Genomic DNA, 12,934 nt, shown 5'->3' with positions numbered 1-12,934 from the left:
ATCGTGCAGAATGCAGCTGCGAGAGCAGTCATGGGCCTACCTAGGTATGCCCATGTTTCACCATCACTCCGCAGTCTGCATTGGCTACTGATCAATTTCCGGTCACAATTCAAAGTGTTGGTTATGACCTTTAAAGCCCTTCATGGCATCGGACCAGAATATCTCCGAGACCGCCTCCTGCCGCACGAATCCCAGCGACCGATTAGGTCCCACAGAGTGGGCCTTCTCCGGGTCCCGTCAACTAAACAATGTCGGTTGGCGGGCCCCAGGGGAAGAGCCTTCTCTGTGGCGGCACCGGCCCTCTGGAACCAACTCCCCCCGGAGATTAGAACTGCCCCTACTCTTCCTGCCTTCCGTAAACTCCTTAAAACCCACCTTTGCCGTCAGGCATGGGGGAACTGAAACATCTCCCCCTGGGCACGTTTAATTTATGCATGGTATGTCTGTGTGTGTGACTGTTAGCATATGGGGTTTTTAAATATTTAAATATTTTAAATTTGTCTGATTGCTTATGATTTGTTTCTACATGTTGTGAGCCGCCCCGAGTCTTCGGAGAGGGGCGGCATACAAATCTAAGTAATAAATAAATAAATAATAAAACCTTCTAGTCCAACTCCTTACTCAAGCAGAAAATCCTATGTGACCAATTTCGGACAAACAGGTATCCCGTTTCTATTTCTGAAGGCAACCTATTCTATTTGGCCGGTTGCTCTCACCATCAGGAATTTTCGCCATTGTTCTATGGGTTCTCTCACGCTTTCCTGCCATTTTCTTTCGGCCTTGCCATCAAAGGAGCCTCAGTCACCCTCTTCCCGGGGCAAATCCGGGGTCGGTCGGAAGGGAAGGCGCTCCATTTGAGCTGTTTCTCCAAGCCGGTCCTGTCACTTAGCTTAGATTCTTAAGGGCAATTTTAAATAGCCGAGGAAAAATTGGGCAGGATTCCTTTATTCTGTAAGGTTTCTCTTAAAAACTCCCTCCTGCTTGATTTTTCTTGGAGCTCTCCTGCAGCTGTTTCTCTGCTAGCAAAAACAAAAAACAAAACCCTCTAATGACAACGGAAAACGAGAAAAGAATGAAGATCGGAGGACCTAAAATCGTCCCTTGGCTTTGCTTCTCCTCCACCTCCTCAGACGAATGTCTTAAATTGGAAGGTTGCTCTGTTTCCATTTCCGGATTTTCCAGAAAGATCTGCAACAGTTCTAATATTCTAATTTTTAGCGACTCACCATGACACCACTGCGTTTGTTCTTTTCCTGCATTCCCCATTTACTGACCTCATGCTTGTCCCTTCTGGCACAGAAAACAATAAGAACACGCAAACAAAAATACATTAACCGCATTAAAACCACCGGAGAAAAGGAAGTGAGCCATTGAATCCGCGCCGAAAATTCACCTTGCTTCTCGGTAAGGTAAACCATTCTTCTCTTGCTTCCCATCTCTTTTCCAGAATTTCAGCACCTGGACAGCAACTCTCGACACTGGGATTAGGAAAATCCAGGGCTGCCCTCCTAGGGCAGGAGTCTCCAAACTTGGTGACTTGAGGACTTGACCGGCTGAAGAATTCTGGGAGTTGAAGTCTGCAAGTGCCAAGTTCGAAGATCCCTGGTCTAGGGCAGCCTTAGCAACTTTAAGATCTTTTTGTAGGTGGAGACCTCATCTACAAAAAGATATTGACAAAATTGAACGGGTCCAAAGACGGGCTACAAGAATGGTGGAAGGTCTTAAGCATAAAACGTATCAAGAAAGACTTAATGAACTCAATCTGTATAGTCTGGAGGACAGAAGGAAAAGGGGGGACATGATCGAAACATTTAAATATGTTAAAGGGTTAAATAAGGTCCAGGAGGGAAGTGTTTTTAATAGGAAAGTGAACACAGGAACAAGGGGACACAATCTGAAGTTAGTTGGGGGAAAGATCAAAAGCAACATTAGAAAATATTATTTTACTGAAAGAGTAGTAGATCCTTGGAACAAACTTCCAGCAGACGTGGTAGATAAATCCACAGTAACTGAATTTAAACATGCCTGGGATAAACATCTATCCATCCTAAGATAAAATACAGGAAATAGTATAAGGGCAGACTAGATGGACCATGAGGTCTTTTTCTGCCGTCAGTCTTCCATGTTTCTATGTTTCTATCTGTGGATGTCAACTCCCAAAATCCCTGACTCCCCACATCGGATAACCATTTGTCTGAAGTAGTGTAGGAATTCTGTCTAAGCAGAGGGTTGGACTAGAAGACCTCCAATGTCTATTCTATTCTATTCTATTCTATTCCATTCCATTCCATTCTATCAAGGTGCTGTCTAGTGACTACTGAGATTTGATATCTACAAACCTAAATGCTTCCAGAGTTAAGAATTGCTTGTCTAAGTAGAAATAGTTTCCCCATTAAAAAATAATTTGTGAACATAGCAAATGTCTATGGTGATTCTCAATCTTCGAGGCCATAGTTGTTATTATTATTATGATACCCAGTTATACATCTCCACCCCATGTCCCATCAACAAAGCAGTGGAAGTGATGTGCCGGTGCCTGGAGGCTGTTGGGGCCTGGATGGGTGTCAACAAACTCAACCCAGACAAGACGGAGTGGCTGTGGGTTTTGCCTCCCAAGGACAATTCTATCTGTTTGATAGAACAGATGGGGGGAATTATTGACCCCCTCAGAGAGGGTCCGCAACTTGGCCGTCCTCCTTGATCCACAGCTCACATTAGAGAAACACCTTTCAGCTTTGGCGAGGGGGGCGTTTGCCCAGGTTCGCCTGGTGCGCCAGTTGCGGCCCTATTTGGACTGGGAGTCATTGCTCACAGTCACTCATGCCCTCATCACCTCGAGGCTCGACTACTGTAACACTCTCTACATGGGGCTATCTTTGAAAAGTGTTCGGAAACTTGAGATCGTGCAGAATGCAGCTGCGAGAGCAATTATGGGCTTCTCTAAGTATGCCCATATCACTCCAACACTCCGCAGTCTGCATTGGTTGCCGATCAGTTTCCAGTCACAACTCAAAGTGTTGGTTATGACCTATAAAGCCCTTCATGGCACCGGACCAGAATATCTTCGGGACCGCCTTCTGCTGCATGAATCCCAGTGACCGGTTAGGTCCCACAGAGTCGGCCTTCTTCAGGTCCTGTCGACTAAACAATGTCGTCTGGCGGGACCCAGGGGAAGAGCCTTCTCTGTGGTGGCTCCGACCCTCTGGAACCAGCTCCCCCCTGAGATTAGGATTGCCCCTACCCTCTTTGCCTTTCGTAAACTCCTTAAAACCCACCTCTGCCGTCAGGCATGGGGGAACTAAAACATCTCCCCCTTGCCCATGTTGTTTTGCTGTTTGATTGATTGTGTGCTTGTTTTTTTTATATATTGGGATTGTTTTATGAATTTCTTAACTTAAAATTGTAATTGGATTGGTGGGCATTGGATTTGTCACTATGTACTGTTTTTGCTATTGTTGTGAGCTGCCCCGAGTCTGCGGAGAGGGGCGGCATATAAATCCAATAAATCTAATCTAATCTAATCTATTATTTATTATTTATTAGATTTGTATGCTGCCCCTCTCCATTGTCCCAAAGCTGCTTTTTCCAAAAAGCAACTGGATTTTACTTGAAGAAATTTGCTTCTCATCCATAAAGCTACTTTGGTCGTAACTGACTGGTGGGGAATGGAAGAATTTTGTGGCCTGAAGAAGCTTCTTGGGTGAGAAATAGAATAGACTAACACAGAGGTCGGCAAAAGAGTCATTTATACCTGTTTCCCAGAGAAAAGAAAACACCTGGAACCACAAAACCTGGTGGGCATGGCCAACTCATCACTCACTCCCACTCACATGACCCCCATCCCCTGCCAGCCACACCTACCCAGGTTTTGTGACTATTTTCTTTTCTATGTGAAACAAGTCTCTCGCTCTCTTTTTCCCCCCTCTCTCCATCTCTCTTTCTCCCTCTTCCCATCTCTCTTCCCCTTTCCAATCTCTCTCTTTCTTCCATCTCTCTCTTTCTCTCTCTCTGCTGAGGAATGATCACTACCCCCTCCTCCCCTCTTGTGACTCCCTGTCTGGCTGTGTCGGAGCCAGGAGAGTGCACATGCTCAGGGAGATCATCTTTCTGGAAGCAAGAAGTGAGAACTTTCATTCTGGAAGTGAGAAACCAACAGGCTCTTTGGATACTGGATACCGCTTCTCTTTGGATACTGGATACCGCCATGGCCAGAGTGCAATCCCAGGATTTTTTTTTAAAACCCCCACCAAAACCAGTGCTGGTGTCAGACCCAAGCTGTCATTTGAGTAGAGACTTTGGCCTCCCACAATTACAGTAATTCTGTGCAAATTAGGGAGGGGTGGTTGCACGAGAGGGGAAAGTTACTAGCCACAACACATTCCTTCCGAAAACTTGTATTGCCAGTTCTGTGTTAGCAAAAACTTCAGAAGAGAAGGATTTAGGGGTAGTGATTTCTGACAGTTTCAAAATGGGTGAGCAGTGCGGTCAGGCAGTAGGAAAAGCAAGTAGGATGCTTGGCTGCATAGCTAGAGGTACAACAAGCAGGAAGATGGAGATTGTGATCCCCTTATATAGAGCGCTGGTGAGACCACATTTGGAATACTGTGTTCAGTTCTGGAGACCTCACCTACAAAAAGATATTGACAAAATTGAACAGGTCTAAAGATGGGCTACAAGACTGGTGGAAGGTCTTAAGCATAAAACGTATCAGGAAAGACAATGAACTCAATCTGTATAGTCTGGAGGACAGAAGGAAAAGGGGGGACATGATTGAAGCATTTAAATATGTTAAAGGGTTAAATAAGGTTCAGGAGGGACGTGTTTTTAATAGGAACACAAGAACAAGGGGACACAATCTGAAGTTAGTTGGAGGAAAGATCAAAAGCAACATGAGAAAATATTATTTGACTGAAAGAGTAGTAGATCCTTGGAACAAACTTCCAGCAGACGTGGTTGGTAAATCCACAGTAACTGAATTTAAACATGCCTGGGATAAACATATATCCATCCTAAGATAAAATACAGAAACGGGCAGACTAGATGGACCATGAGGTCTTTTTCTGCCGTCAGTCTTCTATGTTTCTATGTTTCTATGTTTACATCAAATGGTGCATCTGTGATGCTGGGTAAAAATAATGGTGTGGCTGCTCAGCTTGGAGATATATCCCATTTACATGAACATCAAGAAGATCTGGGGACTGCTGACACATGTAAGCATGTCTCACTAAGGAAAGACATCGAGACTTTATTACAAACTGCCTGCATACTGTTCTGCAACAGTTTGGATTGCTGTCATGTCTGCTGAATATTTGCGCAACATTCCATGCATCAAGCATTGATTGTGAGCGAGGTTGGCTCGCAACGCAAACTGTATTTGCTTGGCTGCAAACTGAGCACTTGGACATGCTGATGCGAATCTGATTTTACCAGATTTCAGGGACACAGATTAATCTCGACAAAGTGTATTCGGAATGGACAGACATGAGAAATTGTAAGATAAGACAGACTTTCAGTGACCAACCCTGTACATTACCGTAAACACTATACAAATAATATTGCAGACTTGCAGTATTATAAGTTATAATGATTTTATTTAAGTGGGTACATTGAATAAACATAACTTTGAATTTCATATAAAGCTGATTTCGTCGTTGTTTTTTAAAGTGATTAACTGTACATTACTGTAAACGCTATGCAAGTATTTTAATATTGCAGACTTGCAGGGTGATACTAATATATAACACCTTTAATTAAGCAGGTACATTGAATAAACATAACTCTGAATTTCATATAAAGCTGATTATATCATTGTCTTTTTTAAAAGTGATTAACTGTGTACATTACTGTTAATGCTATGCAAGTATTTTAATATTGCAGACTTGCAGGATGATACTGATATATAATACCTTTAATTAAGCAGGTACATTGAATAAACATAACTTTGAGTTTCAAATAACACTTATTTGGTTGTTGTGTTGGGTGACATCTGTTAAAAAAATTCAGGTGTTTAAGCATCAAAATGCATTGCTCAAACACTATACTTTTCCACACACACTGAAAAAAAGTTAGAGGGAACATTGTCCACCAGCCCAGCTTTCCAAAAAAGGAAGTAAAAGTTTTTGTAAAAAAGAGAAAGAGAGAGAGAGAGAAATTCCCAGTTCCAGCAAAATAAAAAGTTCCTGAAATAATAATAATAATAATAATTTATTAGATTTGTATGCCGCCCCTCTCCGTGGACTTGGACTTTTGAAAAGTCCAAAAGAGCACAGGCAGAGCTTTCCAAGAGTGGGAAGAGAAAGAAATAGGGAGAGAGAGAGAATGATACATACACACACATACACTCACATTCAAAGGTGGGAGGAGATGGGAGAAAGATGGGAGGGGCAGAGGGGGAGACAGAGAGGGAGTTACCTATTTCCCATAGAAAACACAACGCCACAAAACCTGGGTAGGGTTGGCTGGGGGTCATGTGACTGAATGGGAGTGAGTGACATCTAGTTGGCCACACCCATCCAGGTTTTGCACCTTTGGATGTTTTGTTTTCTATGAGAAACAGGTCCAAGTGGCTCTTTGAGTATTTAAGGTTGCCAACCCCTGCCCTAATTGTTCTATGGTCTTTTGTGTTCTGAGAAGAGTTTCCTGTGACAGATGAAACCATTAAGCAACAAGAGACATGGTGACTGTGCACTATACCCTTTTTTTATCTGTATGGCCATGTAACCATCTTCTGCTACCAACCTATATGGCAATATAACAATCCTCTGCTATCATTTCTATACAGTGGTACCTCGACATACAAATTTAATTTGTGCCAGACCCGAGCTCGTATGTCGATCAATTCGTATCTCGAACAAATGCATTTAGATTTGGCTTTTCACCCCGAGATAACTGGAAAAAATGGTATTCTTCCGCCACCTAGTGGACACTCGGCTTGTATCCCGAATTTGAGCTCGGGTGTCGAACAGAAATTTTGCTCGCGTCTCAGCTCATAACTTGGAATACTCACATGTGGAGCAGCTCGTATCTGGAGGTGCTACTGTGTAATAAAACAGATTTTCCTAACAGGTCATGGGCCCAGATAAATCAGTATAAACCCAGAGATGAATCCAGTATAAATTCAGATTAGAGGAGTTAAAGTTCAGCACAGAAAATAGAAAACCAGCCATAGTCAGCTAAAGCAAATAAGTGCAACATAATAAACAAACAAACAAACAAATAAGCAAATAAATATATAAATAAATAAAAGAAAATATTTCATTTGCCAATCAGAGACCACACCTGGAATACTGCAATTTTGGTCACCATACTACAAAAAAAGATGTTGAGACTTTGGCAACGAAGATGATCAAAGGCCTGGAGAGTAAACCACAAGAAGAACAGCTGCAGATTCAAAATTATTCAAAAACAATTGGAAATGTGTATAAATACCTATTAAATTATAGAACGATAGGTTGGATATTGAAAGACAATATGATTAGTTGGTGGAAAAATTTAGGCAAAGAGATAGATTTAGATACATGGAAAAAAGTATGGATGTATAATTAGAAAATAACAAAATCGATTTCCTTTAAAGAAAATCAAATTAAAATGTTTTATAGATGGCACCTTCCACTGTATAGAATTTCTAAAATGTTTCCGTCTGTATTGCCTATTTGTTGGAAATGTAAAAAAGAAATTGGTACATATTATCATGCGTGGTGGACATGTCCTGAGACAAAAATATTTTGGAACAAAGTAGAGAATTGGATAAATGAAATAACAAAGGAGAAGATTAAAAAATCTCCTGAATTGTTTTTATTGGGTATTTCAAATACAAAGTATAAAAAAGAAATTTATTATCTAATAATACATATATTGGTTGCAGCACGAATAGTATTCGCACAGAAATGGAAAGAAAATACAATACCAAAAGATACTGAAGTATTTAAAAAAAATTATAGAATGTGCAGAACTAGATATGATGACTAAACGTTTAAATAATCAAACTGAAACAATATTATAAAATATGGGATAAAGTATATGATTGGTGGAATTTTAAAAATGGTATTAATAATTAATTATAATATAGAATGAAATATTAAATAGTATTACTAATAACCTTTTTCTCTTTTTTCTGTTTCTATAAGCATAGAATATTTTAAAATGTAAAAAAGTTTAATTAATAAGTTTAATATCGAAAATATAGAGTTAAAATTAACAAGAATGTAACTTATATGTATGACATTTCTGCTTTGATCTGATCAGTTAGGATTTTTTATATTTTCGTATTAGTTAGACTTCTAAGACAAGAGGAGCAATGGTAGCTCCTTAAATGTTTAGTGTTGTATGTCTTTGTTTGTCCTTTTGAAAATTCGATAAATTTTTATTTTTTTTAAAAAAAAAGAAGAACAGCTGCAGGTTTTGATTAGCCTAAGAAAAGAAGAATTAGGGGAGACATGATCGTTGTATTCTAATATTTGAGGGCTGCCACCAAGAAAAGGGGGTCATTCTATTTTCCAAAGCACCAGAGGGCAGGACAGGAAATAAAAGTTGGAAACTAATCGAAGAGAATAGCAACCTGGAATAAAGGAGAAACTTCATATCAGTGAGGACAATTAACTAGTGGAACAGCTTGGCTGCAGAAATCAGTGCTCCATCACTGGAGGTTTTAAGAAGACACTGGACAGTCAGTTGTCTTAGATGGTATAAGCTCTCCTGCTTGAGAAGACCTCCAAGATTCCTTCATTTATTCTATTCTATTATAGTTAAATATGAAAATGTTACTAATAATAGAATGCATGTGCAAATGTTTTAGCATTCAACACTGGTCTTAACAGCTAATGATAGAAACACTATATTTGAACCTGAGTATATGTGGTAGTGGTGGTTGTTCAGTCAATAATACAAGCTAAATAGAGGTATTATTTACAAGATATACAATATCATAATACAGTCCATAATACATCTCTTATTTGCACACAGCAGGTACATATACTATTACATATATCCTCTTATTCTACAGCAAATATCTTTACAACAGTATATTATATTCTATATACAGTATATTGCACACAGCTCTTATTTATCTTTATAACTTAGCACACAGCAGTATAGTATATTTTGGACAGTATATTGCACACAGCAGATATAGTATATTCTACACAGTATATTCCACACAGCTCAGATACTAACCAGCATATATATATACCAGTAACCAACATTACAAGGCAGCAGAACAGACGCAGTGCAACAAAGCTCAACACAACAGAATGTAAATACAGAATGTAACCACAGAATTAATAGAGAGCAACCTCTGTCTTTCTTATACAGCTAAATCACAGCCTAGCTCATAATTGATACCTAGCTCTTAAAGTAATACTACTATTATCTCCTAACATACAATGCTGGTGTATCTTCATATACTGACATAATGTATAAACCAGGGCCTTCTGACATAATGTGTGTGTGTTTATGTAGTAATCTAATGATGTTCCAGAGGGAGGGAGTCACTACAGAGAAGGCCCTTGTGGGTGCCACCAGATATATCTCCTTATGAGATGGATCCCACAACATTAGGAGGAGAGAGGCAAGAAGCTCAGGCAGTTGCTCAGTCTCGGCAAAGAGTTACAAAGACCTCAGGGAAAATGATAAGTCCTTAGATACACACACACAAACAGAAAAATCCAGGCATGATACAGAAATCAAACCCAAATCCAAGGCAAGATGCAAGTCCAAAGTCCGAGAGGCAAGTCTGAAGTCCAAACGGAGGTAACATGAAGCATAGATCCAAAATCATTAACACACTCATTGGGAGGAACGAGGCTCCTTGTGATGGAGTAGCCCAATGATGGCAAATCTATGGCACGGGTGCCACAGGTGGCACTCAGGGCAATATCTCCTGGCACACGAGTCATACTCCTAGCTTAGCTCCAATGTGCATGTGCGTGCTGGCCAGCTGATTTTTGGCTTCTGGAAAGTCTCCGGGCGGATGAGGGAGGGCACTCTGCTCTGGAGCCTGGGGAGGGTGAAAAACAGGCTTACTAGGCCCACCAGAATTTGGGAAACAGGCTGCTTCAGGCCTTCAGAGGGCCTCTGGAGTGGGGGCATGTGAGGTCATTTCCACGATCCCCAGGCATTGAATTATGGCTGTGGGCACTCGCACATGCGCAATAGCACACAAACACACACTTTTGGCACCCAAGGGACAAAAAGGTTCGCCATCACTGGAGTAGCCTCACACTGCTACACCGGCCTCCCTTCATTCAGTCATAGAGTAGATGGATTTTCATCTTTACTGATCAGCTGCAGCTGCAATTCTTCTCCATCCTGAGCTTCTGGCTGGGTCTGTGAGCCCTCCAGCTGCAGCGGAGTCTTTCCTTTTTCTTCTCCAGGCAGGTGCTCATCTGCTTCTTTCTCTGTGGGATCCTCTGAGGTTTCTGACTTGGTGGTCTCGGCATCTTTAAGGTGTTCCTCCAGGCCCCACTCCGAAGACTCCGAAGCTTCCTTGTTCTCGTCTTCCCTTAGCTCTGTCTCCTGCCCAGAGCAACCCTGTGGAGAAAGAAGCAAACAAAGAAGATTTGCTTTCTTCAAAAACATCATCTAAAAAGCACAACAAAGAATGTTCTTTCTGCGCCAGCTCAAGAAGCTCAAACTGCCCAAGGAGCTGCTGATTCAGTTCTACAGAGGAATAATTGAATCTGTCATCTGCACCTCTATAACTGTCTGGTTTGGTGCTGCAACCCAACAGGACCGACACAGACTTCAGAGGACAGAAGGGCAGAAAAAGCAATTGCTGCCAGCCTGCCTTCCATTGAGGACCTGTATACTGCACGAGTCAAAAAGAGGGCGGGGAAAATATTTACTGACCCCTCACATCCTGGACACAAACTGTTTCAACTCCTACCCTCAAAACATCGCTACAGAGCACTGCACACCAAGACAACTAGACACAAGAACAGTTTTTTCCCGAACGCCATCACTCTACTAAACAAATAATTCCCTCAACACTATCAGACTTTCTACTAAATCTGCACTTCTATTCTACCAATTTTCCTCATCATTCCTATCACCCATTTCCTCCCATGTTGACTGTATGACTGTAACTTGTTGCTTATATCCTACGATTTTTATTAATATTGCTTCTTCATTGCTTATTTGACCCCTATAACAATCATTAAGCGTTGTACCACATGATTCTTGACAAATGTATATTTTATTTTATGTACGCTGAGAGCATATGCACCAAGACAAATTCCTTGTGTGTCCAATCACACTTGGCCAATAAAATTCTATTCTATTCTATTCTTCCATACAAACATATCAGTAGAGACCTTCAAATTTCTAGGTTCTATCATATCTCAAGACCTAAAATGGTCACCTAATATCAAAAACATCATCAAAAAAGCAAAACAAACAATGCTCTTTCTGCACCAACTGAGGAATTCAATTCAATTTATTAGATTTGTATGCCGCCCCTTCTGAAAACTCGGGGCGACTCACAGGATAAATATAAAACAAAGAATGTAGAACAAATCTAATATATTTAAAAAGTACAACTAAAAACCTTATATAACACTCAGTCAGATAATCCAATCCAGTCACACCATACATCACATTTATTGGTCAGAGGGGCATGGTCTAATTGCCCCAAGCCTGGTGATATAGATGAGTCTTAAGACTCCTGTGGAAGGCAAGGAGGGTGGGGGCAGTATGAATCTCTGGAGGGAGTTGGTTCCAGAGGGTCAGGGCCCCTACAGAGAAGGCTCTTCCCCTAGGCCCCACCAAACAACATTGTCTGGTTGATGGGACCTGGAGAAGGCCAACTCTGTGGGACCTAACTGGCCACAGGGATTTATGAGGCAGAAGGCAGTCCCATAAGTAGTCTGGTCTGATTGCACTTTGAATTGTGTTCGGCAACCAGTGCAGTCTGCAGAGTGTTGGAGAGACATGGGTGTATCTGGGGAGACCCATGACCGCTTGCACGGCTGCGTTCTGCACGATCTGAAGTTTCTGAACACTCTTCAATGGTAGCATGTAGAGAGCATTGCAGTAGTCGAACCTCGAGTTGATAAGAGCATGAGTGACCATGAGCATGGACTCCCTATCCAAATAGGGCCACAACTGTTGCACCAGGCGAACCTGGGCAAATGCCCCCCTTGCCACAGCTGAAAGGTGATGTTTTAGAGTCAGCTGTGGATCGAGGAGGATGCCCAAGTTGCGGACCTTCTCTGAGGGGGGTCAGTGATCCCCCCCCCCGGGTAATGGGTGGACAGATGGAATTGTCCTAGGGAGGCAAAACCCACAGCCACTCCGTCTTGTCAGGGTTGAGTTTGAGCCTGTAGGAAGCTCACACTGCCCAAGGAGCTGCTGATACAGTTCTACAGAGGAATCATTGAGTCTGTCATCTGCAACCCAACAAGACCAACACAGACTTCAGAGAATAATTAGAATTGCAGAAAAAACAATTGCTGCCAATCTGCCTTCCATTGAGGACCCTGTATACTGCATGAGTCAAAAAGAGGGCAGTGAAAATATTTAGTGACCCCTCACATCCTGGACACAAATTGTTTCAACTCCTACCCTCAAAACGTCGCTACAGAGCACTGCACACCAAGACAACTAGACACACACTCTACTAAACAAATAATTCCCTCAAAACTGTCAAACATTTTACTAAGTCTGCACTTCTATTTCTAGAAACATAGAAACATAGAAACATAAAAACATAGAAGACTGACGGCAGAAAAAGACCTCATGGTCCATCTAGTCTGCCCTTATACTATTCTACTAATTTTTTCTCATCATTCCTATCATCCTTTCCTCCCACTTAGGACTGTATGACTGTAACTTGTTGCTTGTATCCTAAGATTTTTATTAATATTGTTTGTTTCTTCATTGCTTATTTGACCCCAATGACAACCATTGTACCACACGATTCTTGGCAAATGTATCTTTT

The 12,934-nt window shown here is 41.4% G+C and overlaps 1 pseudogene; it reads right to left on the bottom strand.

The window, feature by feature from the left end:
• Positions 1–7,771: 7,771 nt before the first annotated feature.
• Positions 7,772–12,934, bottom strand: part of LOC139159652 (major histocompatibility complex class I-related gene protein-like) — a 26,274-nt pseudogene continuing 21,111 nt past the window's right edge.

Source organism: Erythrolamprus reginae, chromosome 2 (assembly GCF_031021105.1).
Source record: "Erythrolamprus reginae isolate rEryReg1 chromosome 2, rEryReg1.hap1, whole genome shotgun sequence".
In the NCBI taxonomy this organism is placed as follows: domain Eukaryota; kingdom Metazoa; phylum Chordata; class Lepidosauria; order Squamata; family Dipsadidae; genus Erythrolamprus; species Erythrolamprus reginae.
Note: the sequence above shows the minus strand (reverse complement) of the source record. Positions and strands in the feature narration are given on the sequence as shown.